The following is a 17,802-nucleotide window of genomic DNA, read 5'->3' on the forward strand; positions in this document are numbered from 1 at the left end:
ACATTTATTGATGGCTTTCCTAAAAAAAAAATGCCTTTTTGATTAATTAGCTTTTAATTGGCATGGGTTATACAACCTAACAATCCGAATGAAGCTGGCAAAACATATTCAAGACTAGGTGAAAATCCACGTAAAAATATCGAATGTGGCTCTGAACAAACCCAATCTTCTGACTGCCTCGATAAATGGATTATAATCATGGGACTGGTCAGGGCATTAACTATCACGAGATTTGGAGGCTAAATCAAAGGATTTTTTTGTCGTCTCACATGCTTATCCTATGAATGCCAGTTCTTAAATAAGATTAAGCATTGGTGTAAAGGGGGGAAAGAAAAACATCTGATTAACTCAGAGAAGAAAACTTGGGACAAGGGGTCCCACGCGAATGGATAAAATGAACTAGATCCAGATGTTAGCAGTCCAAGCCTCTCCCAGTTTTGCAGGAAGATGTTAAGGAGGAAGCCAGCTTTCCCCACTGGTTTCACTCTTCAGCACCAGGGAAAAGCAGGAAAAATGCCTCGCAGCATGGACATCATCCAACTAGAAAGTAGGTATCCGTGACAACGCAAGAACTGTCTGAAGAAAAGTTCCTTTGTTTGCTCGTGTACCTCATTCAATGTTTGCTCATTCATCGGCAATCTAGGTGCCCCCTCGGAAAGAATTAGAATTCCTCGATAAGTATCCCAGGAGCTATTGTGCTGACAGATAGAGAAAATGGGACTTTTACTCAAAACCTAATTAAAGCGAAGCCATTGTTAGCTGACAATTTATAAAGCTTGAAGTAGTTGCACAGAGATTTCATTTTTTCTTCTCTCAGGCCATTATGATTGTTAACCAATATTTTGCTCTTGATATTCTAATCTGGCTCAGGTACTTGAGTATATGTGTGTAGTTGCTGTTGGGGTACAGTTCTGTGTGATTTCATTCTTCCCAAGATTAATAATATTTGGCTTGAATGCAGATTAATGTTGAGGTATTAGCATGCTGTTTCTCCAGGGATTAGCTGCCTCAGTCGAATTATAAGGTGCCTAAACAATCCCTGAGCAGTGTTTTCATGTGCATGCATTTAAAAAAAAATACCTGGTTTGAGTCAAGGGGAAATCCAAAATTTTGAGCCTTTTGTTCTTGGATTAAAAGCTCAAACCCAGATTTGCTTTTTAAGGGGAAATAAGTGTGGACAGATCTAGCAAAAGGCAACTATAGTCCGTGTGGCACATACCGAGTACCTAATGGACCCAGACCCTAATGCTGTATGGGTGTGTGTATGTGTGTGTGTTTTGAAATGAATACAAGCCTGAGGTTGAGTGGGCTGTCTATCACCAGCGCAGACACAGCACACAGCAAGAAACAAGACAATGATGTGTGAGCAGCTCTTAAACAGTGCAAGTACACTCGACAAAGGAGCACTCTGTTATTCCGCAAAGACCTTCAGCAGGTACTGGTGCACTTAGAAATATATTTGGTAGGTGAATTGCATTTATGTGTGTCTGGGACTGTATGAAGTCGGAGTCCACAGGTTTAAAGTAATCAATTTTTCTAATGAGCAACTTTTATCTCGGGCATTCAGTCACTGTGTACGTTGTGAAAGTTATTCGATGGTCTCGCTAGCTGAGAAGCAATTATGCTTGCTCTCCTGTTTGACTTGAGCTTTAAGAGACAGAACACACCCCAGTGCAATGGCATTGAACAGTTACAGATACTGCACGAAGTTTTGTCTACAATTGATTTGCTGAAACTTTTTCAATAGTTTTGCAACAATTGAGGCTCTTCATGTTCAGCATCAAAGTAGAATAAGCTCAAAATAAGAATCAAACTAGGAAAGAACTTGTGGCTGACTAGTTTGTAAAGCGTTCAGAATTAATGGTATTTCAACGAGACACCCTGGGGGTCAGTGCTTGAAGAAATATTACGGTTATTAATTTGATTAATTCTCTCCAGTTCACTCAACAGATAAAGGGGGATAGAACTTATCTGGTAATGTATTGCAGATGATTTTCAATTCTCTTGCTTGCCCTCATGAAATATGCTGTCGTTAAAAGGGATATCGGAGAAGCAGCTTACCTATTAAAGACTACATAAAAATGCTAATTATGATATTTCTTTCAGCTATTTCTAATCAACAGATTGACATTTTTGAGAATGTGGGCATGAAGTGCCAACAATATAGTCGCAAATAAATAACCTTTTCTCTAAAAGCCAGTGAAATAAAAAGGAGAATTTACATGTTTTGCAAACTGCTCATTTCAACTGGGTTAAGATTTTTATGAAGATGATTGCAAAGTGTAGAGAGAGCTCAATCTCAATTTTATTGAGTACGTTCCAATTAATTAAAGGCATTTGGTACTTAAGATTGTTTCATAATTCAAATTTTATTTTGTTCTTCTGTTCTTGGAGGTATAGCTGGTACTCTGCTAAATTATGGAAATCTGATTTGCAGATTCTAAATACATTAAAAAGCAACCAAGAAATCACCTGTTGGACATTATGTAAAATTGATCAGCTGAAAATGCCGGGGAGAAATCTCTGTAGCAACAATCTTTTCAATCCCCCGATGGCGCAGTAACTTTATATGTTGAGGGTCAATCCTGGATCTGTGCTGTAATTAGCCTCAGCATCCTTAAATTAGCGAGTGGAAAATTCAACATGGTTCTACTTCTGATTGTTACCCAGAATCTGTGGTAACCAATTTTCAGAACTTGAACAAGCGACACTTGATTATCACAGGTAATAATAACCAGGGGAGTTCTCCCCTGTGTACTGGGCAATACTTATCCCTCAGCAAAACGTCACTAAAAACAGATGTGATCTCTTCATGAGCGCATTGCTGTTTGTGGAACCTTGCTGTGCGCAAATTGATTGCTGCGTTACCTATATTACAATATTTCAATAAGTTCTTCATTGGCGGTAAAGCGTTTGACGCATCCTGACATTTTGAAGGGCACTTTAGAAATGCAAGTTCTTTCTTTCAACTGGGATGTCAGTACTCGTTGTCAAGTCTCCACTTGTTCATTCTCAATGGTACTAGGTAGTGATCACTGTGTATGAGTACTTGGAGTACTCTGCACAACTCTGATCTCCATGTAATAAAAAAACATATATAAAGGCACTGATGAAGGTTCAAAAATGATTCACAAGGATGATACCAAAACTGAGAAGCCGTACCCATCGGGAAAGATTTGAACAGGTGGGGGCTATTTTCTCTAAAAAACAGAGAAGATTGATAGGTGACCTAGAATCATAAGATGGTTACAGAAAAGCAGGAGGCCATTTGGCCCATCGTGTCTGCGTCAGCCCTCTGTAGGAGCAATTTACCTAGTGCCACTCCCCTGCCTTCTCCCCGTAAGTCTGCACATTCTTCCTTTTCAGATAATAACCTAATTGCCTCTTGAAAGCCACGATTGAACTTGCCTCCATCACACTTTCAGGCAGCGCATTCCAGATGCTAACCGCTCGCTGCATGAAAAAGTTTTTCCATATGTCACCATTGCTTCTTTTGCCAATTACCTTAAATCTGTGGCCTCTGGTCCCTTGATTCTCCCACCAGTGTGAACAGTTTCTTCCTACCTGCTCTGTCTAGACCCCTCATGATTTTGAACGCCTCTATCAAATCTCCCCTCAACCTTGTATAATAAAAGCAAAATACTGCGGATGCTGGAAATCTGAAATAAAACCTGAAAATGCTGGAAAAACTCAGCAGGTCTGGCAGCATCTGTGGAGAGAGAAACAGTTAATGTTTCGAGTCCGTATGACTCTTCTTCAGAGCTAAAGATAGATAGAAATGTGGTAGATCTCAGCCTTCTCTTTGCCAAGGAAAACAGTCCCAACTTCTCCCGAAGTTCCCCATCCTGGAACCATTCTCGTGAGTCTTTTCTGCACTCTCCCTAACACCTTCACATCCTTGCTAAAGTGTGGTGACTAGGACTGGATGCAATACTCCAGCTGAGACTGAACCAGTGTCTTATAGAAGTTTAACATAATTTCCTTGCTCCTGTACTCTGTGCCCCTATTGATAAAGCCTAGAATGCTGTATGCTTTATTAATACCTGTCTTAACTTGCCCTGCCACCTTCAATGGTTTATGCACATGTACACCTAGGTCCCTCCACTCCTGCACCTCCTTTAGAATTGCACCTTTTATTTTATACTGCCTCTCCGCGTTCTTTCTACCAAAATGGATCATTTCACATTTCTCTGCATTAAATTCAACCTGTCATGCCACCAACCTGTTTTTGAAGTTCTACACTATCCTCCTCACGGTTCACAATACTTCCAAGTTTTGTATCATCCGCACATTTTGAAATTGTGCCCCTGTATACCCAGGTCTAGGTCATTAATATATATCAAGAAGAGCAAGGGTCCCAACATTGACCCCTCGGAAACTCCACTACAAACCTACCTCCAGTCTGAAAAATAACCATTAACCACTACTCTCTGCTTCCTGTCGCACAGTTTATTTTGAGTCCATGTTGCTACTGTCCCTTTTAATCCATGAGCTCTAACTTTGCTCAGAAGTCTGTTGTGCGGCACTTTATCAAATGCCTTTTGAAAGTCCATGTACGCCACATTAGCAGCATTACCCTCATCAATCCTCTCTGTTACCTCTTCAAAAAACTCCAGCAAGTTAGTTAAACATGAATTGCCTTTAACAAATCCATGCTGACTTTCCTTAATTAACTCGCATTTGCCCAAGTAACTTGTTCAATTTTATACTGAATTATGATTTCTAGAAGCTTCCCCACCACCCAAGTTACTGGTGAAGAGCCTGTAGTTGCTGGACTTATCTTTACATCCTTTTTTGAACAAAAGTGTAACATGTTCAATTCTCCAGTCCTCTTGCAACAGCCCTGAGTCTAAGGAAGACTGAAAAATTATGGCTGGTGTCTCTGCAATTTCCACTCTCTCACTTCCTTCAATATCCTTGGATACATCTCATCCAGTCCTGGTGCCTTATCGACATTAAATACAGACAGTCTATCCAATACCTCTTCCTTATTAATTTTAAACCCTTCAAGTGTCTGAATTGCCTCCTCTTTCACCATGGCCTGGGTAGCATCATCTTCCTTGGTAAAGACAGATGCAAAGTATTCATTTAATACCTCAGCTATTCCCTCTGCCTCCAAGTGTAAATCCCCTTTTTAGTCCCTAATTGTTCCTACTCCTCTTTAAACCACGTTTTTACTACTTATATGTCTATGGAATACTTTTGGATTCACTTTTATGTTAACCACCAGTCCCTTCTCATTCTTTCTCTTTGCTTCTTCTATTTACTTGTCCAATTCTCCTCTGAATCTTTTATATTCAGCCTGGTTTCTGGTTGTATTATCCACCTGACATCTGTCATAAGCATGCTTTTTCTCCTTCGTCTTAATCTCTACCTCTTTTGTCATCAAGAAGTTCTGGTTTTGTTTGTCCTACCTTTCCCCTTCTTGGGACAATACCTTGACTGTGCCCAAACTATCTCTTTTTTAAAGGCAGCCCGGTGATCTGTTACACATCTGCCTGTCAACATTTGATCCCAATTGATCTGGGTCAGATCCATTCTTACCCCATTGAAGTTGGCTTTCCCCCAGTTAATTATCTTCCTCTGGATTGTTCCTTGTCCTTTTCCATAGCCAACCTAAACCTTATGATACAATGAACACTGGGCCCTAAATGGTCCTAATACTTGACCCACTTGGCCCACCTCAGTCCCAAGAACCAGGTCTAGCAATGCCTCCTTTCTCATTGGACTGGAAACATACCACTGTAGAAAATTCTCCTGAACACACTGTAAAAATTCATGCCCCTCTCTGTCTTTCACTCTCCTACTTTCCCAGTCCATATTTGGTTAATTAAAGTCTCCCATTATAACGACTCTATAATTCTTGCATCTCTCTCTAATTTCCTTGCAAATTTGTTCATTTACATCTTCCCCACTAGTTGGTGGCCTATAGACTACACTGAGCAATATAATTGCATCTTTTTTGTTCCTTAGCTCTAGCCAGATAGATTCTGTGTTGACTCCTCTGAGACATCTTCTCTCTCCAGCACTGCAATGCTCTCATTAATCAATATTGCCAGACCTCCCCCTTTTCTTCCTTCCCTATCTTCCCTGAACACCTTGTATCCAGGAATATTTAATACCCAGCCCTGTCCTTCTTTGAGCCAGGTCTCTGTTATAAACACAACATCATATTTCCATGTAGCTATCTATACCTGCAACTCACTAATCCTATTTACCACACTCTGTGCATTCACATACATTCACATACCTCTAGTGCTGTCTCTCCCAGTATTCTATGTATCCCAGTATTCTATGTATCTTGGTATTCCTCTCTAGTATTACCTCTTGGATCCCACACTCATGTCAAGTTAGATTCAACCCTCCCTAGTAGCACTGGCAAATTGCCCAACAAGGAAATCGGTCCCAGTTCTGTTTAGGTGCAACCCGTCCGGCCTGTACGGGCCCCAACTTCCTCCAGAGCTGGTCAAAACGCCCCAGAAATTTAAACACTCCCACCTGCACCATTCCAGCCACGCATTCATCTGCTTTATCCTCCTACCTCTAAACTCACATGTGTGGTACAGGGAGTAACCTGGAGATGACTGATTTTGAGGTCCTGCTTGCTAATTTCCTACCCAACTCCCTAAATTCTGACTATAGGACCACATCCCTCTTTCCGCCAATGTCATTGGCACAGATGTAGACCATGACTGCTGGCTGTACACGCTTACCCTTCAGAGTGCACTGCAGCCATTTAGTGACATCCTTGGCCCTGGGACCAGGGAGGAAACACACCCTGCTGGGTTCATGTCAGCGGCCACAGAAATGCCTGTCTGCTCCCCTAACTATGTCACTATTACTCTTCCAGCCTTCATCGGCCTCCCCTGTACAGTTGGGCCACCTGTGGTTCCATGGACTTCCTCTGGCTGCATTCCCCAAAAGAACCATCAGTCTCATCAGTGTCCAGAACTGGACAAGGTTTGGAGGATGAGATGCATTGGGGATTCCTGCACTTCCTATCTATTTCTTCTTGTCAGCCTGGTGGTCGCCCATTCCCTTTCTCCCTGCGTGCTGTTAAGCTACGGGGTGACCACACGCTATAAACATGCTACCACAAGGCTCTCAACCTCACGGATTCACCGCAGTGACGGCAGCTCCTACGCATGTTCTGAAACACGGAACTCAAGCTGCTGCAACTGACAGCGCTTGCTGCACATTTGGAGCAGAATCTCTCACTCGGCGTGCAGGCGCACGCCCGAAACACTCGAGCGCAAAATAGCGCGCGATGACATCAGCTGAGCATCCCGATGTTATCACACACTCGCGCGATATTTTGGTCGGCAGGCGCGTGCCAAACTCGGAAGCGCGCCCGCCGACAATTAGGAGGGCTACTAAGCCCATTAACGGCGCAATTAACTGGGATTTCTCGCTGCCCGTCCAATGTTACGGTTGGCAGGCGGGCGAATCGGCCAGGCAGCCTTTGCATTTTTCAGGAAACCTCATCCAAGGACAGGATGAGGTTTTCATCATTAAATTTAAAAAAAAATCTATGCACAGAATTTTTGTAATGTCTACACTCAGATGGCTGCTTATGTTGCGTGGATATTTACTACTGGATTTTAAAATCTTTATATGATACCTTTGCAGCTCTCTGCCTTCAGGGAGCCTTCTGCGAGTGCTCCCCCTGCCCCCAACCCAGGTAGCGCTGATCATATCAGAGCACGCTTTATGCTGGCTGGTCATTAATTGGCCTGCCAACATGAAATCGCGGTCAGGGGCCGATTGCGGGCGACAGGCCGTTTCCTGGCCGCCCCCAGGCCCGCCAACCGTATCCGCCCACCGAACTCAAAATTCTGGCCATGGTTACCCAGGACACAGGAAGTGTCTCAGAGTTCCCACACAGCACAGGATGTGCACTCAATAGGTCCATAGTTTGCTGCCCTGCCATTACACTATCTATTGGATAATAATGGAGTACTGCGTCCAGTTCTGGGTGGCATACTTGAGGAATGATGTGAAGAAATGGAGAGAATACAGCAGAGATTCACAAGAATGATTCCCGGGGTGAAGAACTGTAGCTATGAGGATAGATTGGAGGGGTTGGGTCTGTTTTTCTTGGAGAAAAAAAGGCTGAGAGGAGAGTTGATAAGAGGTATTCAAGATCCTGAGGCGTATGGACAGGGTAAATAGTGAGAAACTGTTCCCACTCAAGAGAACATCAAGAACTAGGGGGCACAAATTCAAAATAATTGGCAAAAGGAGTGAATGTGATGTGAGGAAAATTTTTTTCACCCAGATTGTGGTTGGAGTCTGGAATGAACTTCCTGAAAGGGTGGTGGAGGCAGATTCGATCGAGATATTCCAAAGGGAATTGGATTGCTACCTGAAAAGAGAGAATGTACAAGGTTATGGGGATAAGACAGGGGAGTGGGATTAGGTAGAATGCAGTTTTAGAGAGCCAGTGCACACTCGATGGGCCAAATGACCTCTTTCTGCACTGTAAAGATTCTGTAAAAATGAGCCTTTCTACTTTAAAGAAAGAAACACATGCCAGCTACTCAATCCTCTTCTGATGTGACTTAAATACAGAGGAATTAACTGAATGTTTTACCTAACCCTCTTTTGTTTAAATGAATTTTTAATTTCCCTGCTCCTTAGACTAATTCCCTAACTTTGGAGAAAGGGAAGCAAAGCAAAAAAACTCTCCAGCCAATCAGCTCATGTCCTTCCTGTGATTTCAGCTTGATTTTTTTCTCACTCTTTCAAACTCGGGTATGCTCAAGTCCACTCCAGCTCCCGACTGTCTCTCCTCCGATAAGTGATAGGCCCCGAGCCTGTGCCTCAACTTATCCTCTCCCAGGTGCTCCTGATTTCTTCCAGGTCTGCTCCAGCTCCTGACTCTCTGCACAGGTGATAGAGTTCTTTAGAACTGTGAAAAGGCTTGATAGGGTAGACATAGATATATTTCCACTTGGTTGGGATCCAAAACTATGGACCATTAGTGTAAGATAGTCGCTAATAAATCCAATAGGGAATTCAGGAGAAACTTCTTTACCCAGAGAATGGTGAGAATGTACAACTCATTACCACAGGGAGTGGTTGAGGTAAATAGTATTTAAGGGGGAGCTGGATAAACACTTGAGGCTGAAAACACATGGGGGTGAAAGGAATAGAAGGATATGTTGATAGGGTGCGATGAAGCGGGCTGGGAGGAGGCTTATATGGAGCATAAACACTGTCGTGGATCAGATAGGCCAAATTGCCTGTTTCTGTGCTGTAAATTCTAAGTAATTCTCTTTGATGATGAAGTGGATAGGAAAAGTAATAATAAGAATAAAAATAAACTCGGCATCGGAGGCACGCTTCATTGTAAACTAACACTCAGACCACATTTTGTCCATGCCCCCGTGTGTTTGAGGTGCCCTGCCATCTGCAGCTCAGTTCTGTAACCTAATTGGACAGGTTTTCCATTACAGGGTGTCTAATGTTTTGTGCCATTAGTTAAACTTGCCCCGCACAATGCAGCTCAACATGTTATTGTCCACCAAATTGAAGAAAGCGCGAGCTGATAATGTCTCAGTGAGGGTGAACCAGGTAACCAACTGGCTATCTCCTTAGCCAATCAGAATGAAGAATTAGAAAGTAAACAGCACTGTGCCTGAACAAGGAAGTATAAATGAGATTTGGGTGAATTCAATGCCTGATCAGTTTCAGAAGGAGAAATAAAGGGCTGAATTTGACGGCTCCCATCCCACAACCCCCCCCACACACACACACACACACACAGCCCCTGCCCCCCTCCCCCACCATACCGCCTAAAAAACCGATGGAAGCCCACCCACAATCCCGATGGTTGCATGGCAGCTATTTAACGCTGGGGGCAGCACTAATTAAGGTAGGACCCGTGTCTCCATAAAACATCCCACCTTAGAGAACTGCTGGCCAATTGGAGGCTCTGTAGAACCAGCAGCACCAGCTGGGAGCGGTGGCCACTGCTGGGACAATGGACAGCTCCACCATGCCAAGGAGCCCAGGTAAGTCAGGGTTCTTGGTGAAGGGGTGGGGATGAGGCGGGGGGGAGTTCAGGTTCAAGAGACCAGGGGGAGGGTTAAAGGTGGGGATGACCCTGTGGGAGGGTGCCTGCGATAGACCCAGGGAGCCCCCAAAGGAGGCTGCCCCCAGCTGTCCAACACCAGTCCACACAGTTAAAGCTGCCGGGCTTCCCCCCATGGCGTGGGCTTCCTCCTCCATGGGCAAACCATCAGTGGCAGCGGGATGAGGTCACTAAGCGGCCATTAATTGACCACATAAGGGCTTCAATATGTCTAAAGGTGCAGGCTGCCTGATGCCTCCCCTGCCCCCTGCAAAATTACAGACAGGTCAGGGCTGGGTGGGTAGGCAGCAGGAGGGTCACCCACTAAATTTTACATGCCACCAGTGGGGGAGTGTAAAATCCAACCCAAAGAGAGGGAAAGAAAAGCTGGATTTAGAGATAGCGAAAAGAGAAACAGAAAGGAAATATTAAAACAATGTTTGTCATTTTAAATTTGCCATTGTTAAAATCTTCAACAACAATTAATACTTACAGGAATGAAACCCCACATTTGTAATAGCTGATTTTCACTGCCAGATCCATTGCATACATGTCAATCCCAGATCATGGAACCTCAAAATATTTTCCTGATTTGCAGAGATGTAAAAAGTAGCCTTTTATAATTGTTTCAATCACAGATTATTGGTCATCAGTTTCCTTACAAATTGGAGCTGATTTTAACCTTCAATTTCAGTAGCTTTTAAAAAGGTATTGGATTAATACTTCAAAAGAAAAAATGTGCAGAGGAGAACAGGGGGATTGGGACTAATTGGACAATATTTTCAAAGAGCCAGCATGAACAGGATGGGTCGAATGGCCTCCTTCTGCGCTGCATCATTGTATGATTCTCGTTTTAGTAATGGAAATACATTTTTAATGAGAAACTAAAGTGGCTGAATGCTCCTGCTGTGGAGTGGACAAAAAACTTGGAAGCATTGTAAACTGTGAGGAAAACAGTGGGCAGAATGAGCTCGATGGGCGGGCACGCACCCAACCCGGCTGAGCGTAAAATGACACGCGATGACGTCGGGCAAGCATCCCAACGTTATTGCGTAGTTCCACGATATTTTGTTTGGCGGGCGCGCTTCCGACTCCGGCGCACGCCCGCTGACAATTAAAAGGCCTATTAAGGCCATTAAAAAGGTAATTCAATTCAGATTTACCCTGCCCATCCAACCTTACGGTTGGCGGGCAAGCAAAACACCAAGCAGCCTTTGCGCTTTTTAGGAAACCTCATCCAAGGGCCGGTTGAGGTTTCCTAAAGCAAATAAAAATCAAATAAAAATGTTACACTTGAATTAAAAACATGTCCCTGCTCATGTGACAGAGTCATCTGAGGGGACATGCTTTATGACATTTTTATTTTGTTCATTAGTTTTTTTTAAACAGCGCGTCATCTCCCTGAGGCAGCTCAGTGCCTCAGGGAGATTGAAGCGCTTTTCCACGCTAGGCCCGCTCGCCCTCCTCCCCCAGCCCGTACAGGCCACGCTGACCATTGCTGCTCGCGTTCCACACTGGGCGGGCCTTAATTGGCTCGCCTGCGTAAAATCACGGTGCGGTGCCAATCACAGCCAGCGGTCAACTTCCCAACCGCCCCCGCCAATGGCAAAATCCTGCCCAGTGTATAACTTCAAAAGGACATAGACAAGTTGGTAGAGTGGGCAGATAGGTGGCAGATGAAGTTCAATGCGGAGAAGTGTGAGGTGATGCATTTTGGTGAGAAGAACACAGGGGACAATGTAAAATAAGGGGTACAACTCCAAAGGGTGTTCAGGAGCAGAAGGGCTTGTTCTTAACTCATTAAAGGTGGCAGTACAGGTGGAGCGAGCAGTTAATGAAGCACACAGTATCCTAGGCTTTATTAATAGGGGCATGGAATACAAGAGCAAGGAGGTTATGCTGAACTTGTATAGGACTGTAGTTTGACCTCACTCAGCTGGAGTATTGTGTACAGTTCTGGGTGCCACACTTTCAGAAGGATGTAAACGCATTGGAGCGAGTGCAGAAGAGGTTTACAAAAAATGGTTCCAGGGATGAGAAACTTCAGTTACGAAGATAGATTGGAGAAGTTGGGACTGTTCGCCATGGAGCAAAGAAGGCCAGGAGGAGATTTGATAGAGATGTTCAAAAGCATGAGGGGGCTGGACATAGTAGACAGGGAGAAACAGTTCCTGCTTGTAAAAGGATTGAGAATGAGAGGGCACAGATTTAAAGTGATTTGCAAAAGAAGCAAATGCAATGTGAGAAAGAAATTTTTTCACACAGCGAGTAGCTAGGGTTTGAAATGCACAGCCTGGGAGTGTGGTGGAGGCAGGCTCAATCGAGGCATTCAAGAGGGCATTCAATGATTTTTTAAATAGAAACAATGTGCGGGTTAAGGGGAAAAGGTAGGAGAATGATACTAGGTCATAATGCTCATTTGGAGAGCTGGTGCAGACATGATGGGCCGAATGGCCTCCTTCTGCATTGTAAAAATTCTGTGCTTCTGTGTTTATGGTATTCCTCTGTTTGCGATGCCTCGATTTCAAAATTCTTAATCCTGTTTTCAAATCCATCCGTGGTCTCACCCTTCCCTATCTCTATACCCTCCTCCAGCCCAACAACCATCCCAGATTTCTACACTCCCACAATTCTGACTTTGTATATCCTTCATTTTAGTCGCTCCACTGTTGACAGCTGCACATTCAGCTCCTTGGGCCCCCAAACTCTGAATTCCCTTCCTAAACCGCTCTGCCTCTCTAGCTCCCTATCTTCCCCATTTAAGATGTGCTTTAAACCTACTTCTTTGACCAAGCTTTTGGTCAAGCTTTGTCCTAATATTTCCTTATGTGGCTCGGTGTCTGATTTAGTTTGATAATCACTCATGTGAAGTGTGCTGGGATGCTTTACCATTCTAAAGGTGCTACACAAATGCACGTTGTAAAAGCGAGTGGAAACAGGGTGATGTGAGTAACGGAGATGGGACTGTCAGGTAAAAGGTGAAGGGGAAGGCCTAAAGCCAGATGGAATGATGCATTGGCGGGATTGGAAGAGGAGTGGGTCACTGACAGGACATTATGGAGATGGGTGATCAACCAGCATGGTGACGACCCCAAGTAAAATGGGAGAGACCGAAAGAGGAAGAAGAAGATACAAATGCAAATTGTTGGTATTTTAACACAGAGATTAACCCATCTGATTTTAATGGGCTAATGCCCCTGTTAAAATGGTGGACAGAGAAACATCATACCAACCAGGTAAGCATAATCCACTGATATCACCGACAGGAATTCTGAGATGGTATTTTTGCAGGGGATTCTCCCGCTCTCCTGTCATAACCTTTGGAGAAAAGAAAGGCAAAAGGACATTGGTTTCTATTTATGTTTTCCCTCCTTCCTTCCCTCCATAATTCCCCATCAGCCTTCCGGGAATATTCCAGTGCAGAATGGGGAGAAAATGGCCCACTGGCCCCCATTTCAATTCTATCCTGCGGTATCCTCTCACACATGAGGGAATTCATCCAAATAAAAAAAAAAGGTTATATTGAAAACTCAGATGACAAGGAAGGTCTGGCATTCTGGATTTTGGAACAGGGTTTCCTATGTTTGACCCTCCTCACATTGACTTCAAAATCACTTTATAGCGTCGAGTCATGACGATCTTGGGAAGGATTTTTTTTTTTTAAGTTCATTAACGTCCTGCAAGAGTTTCTCTTCAAAAGAGCTTTTCCATGATGCAAAACAATCCTCTGAACTGTTCCACTGACTTGCAAAAGATCAAGGGTTTTCCTTTTCATCCCATTCACTTCTTTATCATTAAATACGGCTCCGATACTGGCAGTTTTCTTCATCTTAGTCTTAAGCCCAGAGAGACCCAGCCATACAGAACAAAGCAAACATTTTTTTTTCAAAGTTTGTAGTTTGCTTTACTTTCCCTCATCTCATTAAAGTTGAAGTAAATTAGCACAATATGGGCTTGCTGGCGAGATGAATTCAGAATGGTCTGTAATAATGAGGACTGCTGGGCATTGTAAAATGAATCAATGACGTTTTAATAAAGGGAGAAAGAAAAGAATTGTCAGCTCAATGTGAACTATTTTCCAGAACGGTGATAAACTTGTTCGTCTTTCCATGGGTGAGTTCAGCTTTGACAATTGGCTTTGATGCCCCAGTTATAATGGAGTTAATGACGTCCTTAATGGCCTCATGAGAAACGGGCAAGTAACCAACGTCTGGTGCCCGTCTGCAGGCGGTGAGTGTAAAGGTCATTAGCACTTGTTACTGTTTGTGGGATCTTGCTGTGTGCAAATTGGCTATTACATTTTCCCATCATTATCACAGTGACTACACTTCACTGGCCGTGAAGCACTTTGGGGGCATCCTTGAAGTGGTGAAAGACGCAGTGGAAAAACATGTATTTTGTTTTCCGTTTTACCCAATGTGGCGATTCCTGCTTTTCTGTTTCTTTCTCTAATTTTCTTTTTTTGAGGATTTTCTCCCCTTTTCTGCACTGACTAGATCACCCAGCAGCACCCAATCTCTCATCCCCTGGGCTGGCAGGGTCGATAGACACCAATCTGCCCCCTGGCACCTGCCAGTGCTACTCTGAGCCTCAGAGAGTGGTGGATAGGTAGAACTTGTTGTCATAGGGGGTGGCTGAGGTGAAGAGTAAAGATACATTTAAGGGGAAGCTGGATAATCACATACGGGGGAAGGGAATATAAGGATATGATGATCGGGTGAGATGGAAAGGGGTGGGAGAAGGCTTATGTGGACCATTAACACTGGGAGAGATCCGTACTTCTCCAGCTTTCCCTTTTATGAATCTATACTATTCACCTCAACCACTCATTGTTGTAGCGAATTCCACATTCTCACCATTCTCTGGATAAAAAGGTTTCTCCTGAATCCCTTACTGCATTTATTAATGACTACTATATATTTATGGCCCCTAGTTTGTGATTCCCCTCACAAATGGAAACATTTTCTCTCTCCCGACCCTATCAAACCCTTTTGTAATTGTAATAATCTCTATCACGTCATCAGCAACCTTCTCTTTTCTAGAGCAAAGAGCCCCTGAGCCTCTTTAGTGTTTTTTGAAGAGTTGTAATGACAGAGGACAGTTTAAAGCAAGAAGCAACAAAAGGGTTAAACAGCTAAAAGCAATGGAACATAAATGGTTAAACAGCTGAAAATAAACAAAAGGGTTAAACAGCTAAAAGCAATGGAGCATAAGAACATAAGGAATAGGAACAGGAGTAGGCCATACGGCCCCTCAGGCCCTGCTGTGCCATTCCTTAAGATCATACATCTGTTTTCCCACATTCGCCCCATATTCTTTGATTCCCTTAGAGACCACAAATCTATTGCTCTCCGTCTTGAACATACTCAATGGCTGAGCATCCACAGCCCTCTGGGGTACAGAATTCCAAAGATTCACAACCCTCTGGCCGAAGAAATTTCTCCTCGTCTCAGTCCTAAGTGGCCGACCCTGAACACACTAAGAAAATAAGCATATAGGATTGATACAAGTTAATCAAACTCAATTCATTTGCTGCATAAGACTTGCTTGTGTTTGAAGAGCTATGGTCAATGTTTACAATACACAAACCAGACTTTTAAAGAGTGTACGAGGGATGCTGAACGTAGGGAAGAATTACAATGTTGGTTATCATGAGGTTTCTCTTGTGTTGACAGATTGGCACTATTAAAGTTAATAAATGGCAGCTTGTAGCATATTTAGTCACTGAAAAGTACTCAGAAGTTAATTATGGTGCAGGACACATTGACAAACGGGGAATGCAAAATCCTTCTGGAAAGGAGATGGAAAATCCTGTAAAAGGTCACTCTTTTATTAAAAAATAAAATTTCCATGTTATTTTACTCTCTGCAAGGGTTTTAATATCACAGTCCAATATCATGGGGATCAGTAAGCAAAAAATACTAAACTGGATTTAATTAAGGATCAGTTGGATGTTGATCCATTATTGTGGCATGTAATAATATTTACCCATAAAATTCTTGTGGTGCACTTCCCATCGGGAATAATAGGATGCAAATCTAGTTAATCACACTCTGAAGTGAGTGGTTTAATGTTACGTCTAAAGTCTTGTTTAGTCTTATAACCAAGGTTTTGTGGAAATGATAATAGTGAAGTAAAAAAATATTGTATTTATTCACCAATAGGACACCCTTACCTATAATCCCCAACCCAAACTTGAGGCCCTAATACATAATAACTTGTATGTAAGCTGCTCCTATGATTAAAACCTTTTTTTAAAAAAAGCACAGTCTTTATTGGCATAAATGCTCCATTTAGATACTTAAAATTACACAAACATATAAAATATGTTCTCATACTATTACTACTTACCTTTACTGATAGTGTTGGACTCATTGCCTTGTCCCAGGTTTGTTCACCCAGTACAACTTCAATCAAATATTTGTGTTCCAAAATAATCTTATATAGTAAAGTGACTCCCATAATAAACTTGAGTTTGCACTCAGAAACTTACCTGTTCAGCAATATAAACACTGTGGCTACAAGAGCAGGTCAGAGGCTGGGAATCCTGCAGCAAGTAACTCATCTCCTGACTCCCCAAAGCCTGTCCACTATCTACAAGGCACAAGTCAGGAGTGTGATGAAATACTAAAACCAAAACAAAAATACCTGGAAAAACTCAGCAAGTCTGACAGCATCTGCGGAGAGGAACACAGTTAACGTTTCAGTCCGTATGACTCTTCGACAGAACTAAATAAAAATAGAAAAGAGGTGAAATATAAGCTGGTTTAAGGGGGGTGGGACAGGTAGAGCTGGATAGAGGGCCACTGATAAACCAGCTTATATTTCACCTCTTTTCTATTTTTCCTTAGTTCTGTTGAAGAGTCATACGGACTCGAAACGTTAACTGTGTTCCTCTCCGCAGATGCTGTCAGACCTGCTGAGTTTTTCCAGGTATTTTTGTTTTTGTTTTGGATTTCCAGCATCCACAGTTTTTTGCTTTTATCTTAGTGTGATGAAATACTCTCCGTTTGCCTGGATGCGTGCAGCTCCAACAACACTCAAGTACCTCAACACCATCCAAGACAAGGCACCCCTCTTGATTGGCACCCCATCCACTACCTTCAATATTCACAGTCTCCACCACAATGCATAGTGACAGCAGTGTGCACCATCTACAAGGTGCACTGCAGCAACTTTGTATTTACAAAGATTCCTTTGTAAGCATCTTCCAAACCTACGACCGCTACCATCTAGACAAGCAAGGGCAGCAGACACATGGGAATACCACCACCTGCAAGTTCCCCTCCAAGCCACACACGACCCTGACTTGGAAATATATCACCGTTCCTTCACTATCACTGGGGCAAAATCCTGGAACTCCCTTCCTAACAGTACAGTGGGTGTACCTGTACCACACGGACTACAGCGGTTCACCATCACCTTCTCAAGGGCAATTAGGGATGAGCAACAAATGCTGGCCCAGCCAGTAGCGCCCACATCCCAAGAACAAATAAGAAGTGTGATAGCAAACATGAACCGATAGTTTTTCGACTTGCTCCCCAAGTCTAAAACTGGCATTGCGGCCAGGCTGCCTGGTATAGGCATCCCCTGATAATCATTGTCCATTTTTAACACAAAAATCAGCTGGTGTCTATGATAAACTTCCAATGTGCAACATCAGTTTTACATTTTGGCAGCAAGTTCACAATCCAGCCCTCTGGATTGTGGGAGGTATCCTTTGTTTA

At 43.2% G+C, this 17,802-nt stretch overlaps 1 protein-coding gene across 12 annotated transcripts in view; it reads left to right on the plus strand.

Moving 5' to 3' along the window:
* Positions 1–226: 226 nt before the first annotated feature.
* trpm3 (transient receptor potential cation channel, subfamily M, member 3) overlaps positions 227–17,802 on the plus strand; it is a 141,108-nt gene continuing 123,532 nt past the window's right edge. For 2 of the 12 annotated variants that reach the window (XM_078529718.1, XM_078529684.1), the window contains exon 1: positions 236–547. The gene's annotated coding sequence lies outside the window, so the exon portion shown is untranslated. Of the gene's footprint in view, positions 548–576; positions 1,436–17,802 lie in introns of those variants that run through there. The other 10 variants (XM_078529734.1, XM_078529666.1, XM_078529726.1 and 7 more) reach the window with 10 other exon arrangements.

Source organism: Cetorhinus maximus, chromosome 2 (genome assembly GCF_964194155.1).
Source record: "Cetorhinus maximus chromosome 2, sCetMax3.hap1.1, whole genome shotgun sequence".
Taxonomy (NCBI): domain Eukaryota; kingdom Metazoa; phylum Chordata; class Chondrichthyes; order Lamniformes; family Cetorhinidae; genus Cetorhinus; species Cetorhinus maximus.